Genomic DNA, 5,000 nt, shown 5'->3' with positions numbered 1-5,000 from the left:
TTTAAAGAAAAATAAAATAAATGAATAATAAAAATGAAAGAAACAACGAAGGTAGACGTAACTCAATTTAAAATAATTATAAATTCGTACAAAAGAACGTAATATTGATTCCAAATTTCGGTACGGAGACAGCAATTTCGAAGGAGTGGGTAAGTTTATTGTACTGACTTATTTTATCGACGCCGAACTTTGAGCTCAGACCGTGAAGACCGTGGCCAATGTACATACAATTCTGCCAGCTCGCCGCCTTAAAGTTATGTAATTTTCAAGTATATTACATACTATATGTATTTCCCTATGAATGCATAAATGTATGCACACACACACACACACACATACACACACACACACACACACACACACATATACATATGCACATTTGTTTACATATGTATGCAAATGTGTGTGTGTGTGTGTGTGTGTGTGTGTTTAGTTGAAAACGAGTTAAGAATCCATATAAATGAAAAGTTATAGGTAAAATGTTAAAGTGGAAACAGGAAGGAAGTGTGTTTAAAGATGTTTTAAACTTTTGTTTTCTTCAATCGGACAGGATAAGTATTTTTATATTATATTACATTATAGTATATCATATTACAATATATATATATATATATATATATATATATATATATATATATATATATATATATATATATATATATATATATATATATATATATATATATATACATGCAAACGATTCTATTTCAGCAACATTTTAATTTTCGGAGGGAATAAATGTTTACCTTGACTGATTATTCAGGCGTTGCTCCTGAGACATTCAATGATCTGTAAATAGAAAAAAGAAAAAAAAAAATTACATCGTCTTAAAGATTTGAAATCGCGATTGGGAAGTTGAATTTAAATTCGCAATTGCATTCCATATTTAAAATATTACGGGGCATTTGGTTGGTTATTCCTAAAGTATGTGAATTGTTAGGTCACATAGAGGTACATACACACGTACATACATACATGCATGAATACATGCATACATTCATACATACATACGCACAAACATATATATTAATAACAATAATCCTTAGATGGAATTTATAAACATTCAATGCATCGCTACGCGCGTTTCCACAAAACACGTGTCTTTTAAGATTACAGTACGTATTCCTGAGATTACCAAATCGCAGCCCGTAGTATCCGTGGGTATGTGGTTGAACATCTTTATGGATTCATTTCTTCAGTGATAGGTTTATCCCTTTTCACCAGTATGAAGGTTAACTTGCTTAACCTACGACGCACCTATTTCATATATATATATATATATATATATATATTCTGGCTTTAGACTAATTGATCACTCTATTCTGATTTGGCCCTGTCATCTGTTCTATAATATATATATATATATATATATATATGTCTGAGGAGAGTTATTCCCTTTTAGTGCCTTATTATTTAACACGCTCACCGGTTCGATATCCACTCATTTACTTATATATATTTTCTAAAATGTTCGTTGCCACTTGCAACCTTTTCAATAGTCGCTGATTTCGTCCGTTATCAGAGCAGCGTTCGTTTTGTTTGCTTGTTTGTGCGCCTGTATGTGCGTCAGTGTGCATGTCTATACACATATGTAAGTATGCATGTATGTGTGCATGTGTATATATCCATATATATATATATGTATGTATGTGTGTATGTTTGGGCATATGTATGTAATCGCTGCATTCATGTGTTTGTGTGTTAATGTTTGTGTGTTTGTATGTGTGTGTATCTTACACACCATGCAGGTATCATTGATGCATGTGGTATTCTCAAAGGGGTGCGTCGTACATAGTTATGATCTGATAGAAATACCCAGAAATTAACCAGTACCAGAAATTAAAGAGCATCCTACTACATGGACTGAAAAACACCACTACACCATACGAAAGAGAGAGATTCATAACAAACATCCAACACGAATACCACCGAGTGAGTTAACCATCCCTGTAACAAACACTTTAACAACAAACTAAAGTGGAAGAAGCAGCAACAACAACGATCTCAGCATGGTAAGAATTATCACAGATACACAATCAATATCGACGGGATGGTCATGTGAGAATGTAAGCTACCAGAGGACATCGGCGCCAGGACACCGAAAAATAATACCATATATTAATAACAATGCTCAGAAATATTATATTTCTTCCATATATGTTTTGGTGATATATATATATATATATTTATATATATATATATATATATATATATATATATATATATACATACATATATATATATGTACACACACACACACACACACACACACACACACACACACACATATATATATATATATATATATATATATATATATATATATAACTTTTATAAGTAATATTGTAAAAGAATATGTAACTGAACTTATATTGAGTGCTCTATTATTTTGAGCAAATAAAAAAATATATATGTGTTTTTATAATATTAATAAATTCATAAACTTATCAATAATATTCTCAGGAAATCAATATTTAATATTTCGAAAGATATATATCCAATATGACATGGTAATATAATAAATTTAAAATTTAAAATATAAATATACGAAATATAAAGATAAATATGTATAAAAATATGAATGTAGATAAAGATACATGTGAATATAAATGCGTATAAAAATTTATGCGTAATTAAGCATGAATATTGTAAAGTCTAAAATATAAAAAAACCTAAAATTTAAAGAATTAAACATCTGACGATCGTTTCGCGGATATTACTATAATCACAATGTGATCAAAAATCAGCATACTATCAGTAATTCCGCTCTTCGAAGATGAATTAAGAACCAATGGTATATGTAATATTAATTAAACCATTAGAAATATTAAAAGATTAAAAATAATAATAAAGTGTATACTGTCCTTCCAATAAATTGTAAAATTAATCCTCCTGAAATTTGGAAAGTTCATTCCTTTCATCCTTTGTTGAAATTTCAAGTGTTATACACTTTTTTGTATAAAAATTGGTATTTTTTTTTTTCTAAATATATACAAGACCTCGGCAAAATCCATCCTGCTGTTGGACGTGTTGGTAATCCTATAAATCCGATCAAAGTTTGAAAGTTCATCCACCGCGAATATTTCAACATTAAATTTAATGTTGAAATATTCGCGGTGGATGAACACAGATATATATATATATATATATATATATATATATATATATATAAACACACACACACACACACACACACACACACACACACACACACACACACACACACACACACATATATATATATATATATATATATATATACATATACAGTAGAAATTTACAGAAAAACGAAGATAGGTTTATAAACAACAAGTAGGTGTATTAATTTAACACTGAGGAATGTGAGAAAGTATTTTATGTTTCGAGCCTACGCTCTTCAAAAGAAAGGAAAATGAGGAAATAAACAGAGAGAGGATAGAAAAAAACTTTTGGAGCTAGTTGTCTATCATGTCGTTTGGCTGGACAGAGGTAGTTAGACGGAAAGCTAGGAAGGAGGGGAGATAATAAAATATTGGCGATCTCAAAACGAAGGAGCGCGTGCGTGTGTATGTGGGAGTGTGTGTGTGCGTGTGGACAGGGCTGGTGACTTTCAGGTGTAGATGAGTGTGTGTGTGTGTGTGTGTGTGTGTGCATCTGTAATGTGTGGGTGGGTGGATGATGGTGTGAGGGTTAGGGAATAGTCAGTGCTAGTGTGTGCGGGGATGTGTGATGTGGTGGTATGTGGTTTGGTATGGCATGATGTGGTGTAGTAGTGTATGGTGTGTGGTGGGGTTGAGATATGTAATGTGGGGTGTCGATGAAGGGGTAACGATGAAAGAAGATGGTGGGTAGGAATGAAGCGAGGAAGTAGGTGTCAGGGCAAGGGAGAAGAGGAGAGGTGGGTAGGAGTGAAGAGAGGAAGTAAGTATGAGATGAAGAGAGGAGTGGAGAGGTGATAAGATAAAGGGGGAGCGGAGTTGAGCCCACGTGGCGCAAAGGATCGGAGAGAGAAGATTAATTCCTGTTCACAGCGAAAGCGTGAGTCCGGATGGCCCCTGTGCAAAGACAATCCAAGCACAGACAGGTTTTGTAACTAATGACCGGTAGAGCGGAAATGACGTGAGAACTTGGTGTCGTTGCCAAGTGTAATGTCTCGGAATTGCTCCGCTAATCGGTCAGCCAAGCGGCGTCCCGTTTGACCGATGCACAGAGGACAGAAAGAGCAGGTGGTGCAGTAAATGACCTTGCTAGAAGGGCGTGTAAAGGCGTCAGTGATATGATAGGAACGATGATGAGTGCCTGTGAGGATGTTTGTGTTGGAGAGGTAGGGGTAGGAGCTAGTCACGAGAGCACTAAAACATAAGGTTTGAATCACTTTGTATTCATCATCAGTGATAGATACTTGTCCGCAAGAGATAGCAGTAGTTCACTCGAGCTCGCAAATATAGACATCAAGTGACACACATTCACTGATATTGCAACAAGCAAATTAACTAGCTAGAAACTTTCTATAAGAAGTTAAAGCAATAACTATACTGGGAAGTAATGTTTATCCCCACCTAAACATGGCTGTTGTGTAGGAACCGACGTTACTACTATTATTAACCTCCAAAAGATGTCTCCTCCAGCTGGTTATTTGATGCAATCTGCACTCTAGGCTAGAATGTGCTAGGGGTTCAATTCCAATATATATCGGGAAACCCTAGGTAGCTGTAATTGCAAGATTTGCGGTTTTTAATTTAAGATTATATATATATATGTATGTATGTATGTATGTATACATACATACATACACAAATATGTGGTTCAGAGCAGGGTTCATTAGAAACTAAGTATATCAACATATAAGGCGCAGGAATGGCTGGATACGTAGTATTGAGCCTACGAGTTAGACACATTAGGGACCCAATCTGACTTAAACAGTAGATCCAACCGGGATAATTCCAAGCGTGCCGTATGTATATAGACGAAGACAAGTGGGGTTTAAAATTCATAACGGCAATTTCTGTAGAGTTGTAATG

General features: G+C 34.2%; 1 protein-coding gene across 1 annotated transcript in view; it reads right to left on the bottom strand.

Annotated features, from left to right (window-relative positions):
• Positions 1-5,000, bottom strand: part of LOC106869260 (sex peptide receptor) — a 756,891-nt gene that overhangs the window by 237,977 nt on the left and 513,914 nt on the right. The window contains exon 5 of the mRNA XM_052967780.2: positions 747-789. The gene's annotated coding sequence lies outside the window, so the exon portion shown is untranslated. The remainder of the gene's footprint in view (positions 1-746; positions 790-5,000) is intronic.

This window comes from Octopus bimaculoides, chromosome 5 (assembly GCF_046866305.1).
Source record: "Octopus bimaculoides isolate indiv1 chromosome 5, ASM4686630v1, whole genome shotgun sequence".
NCBI classification, from domain to species: domain Eukaryota; kingdom Metazoa; phylum Mollusca; class Cephalopoda; order Octopoda; family Octopodidae; genus Octopus; species Octopus bimaculoides.
The sequence above is the reverse complement of the archived record's forward strand: the minus strand, read 5'-3'. Positions and strand labels throughout refer to the sequence as shown.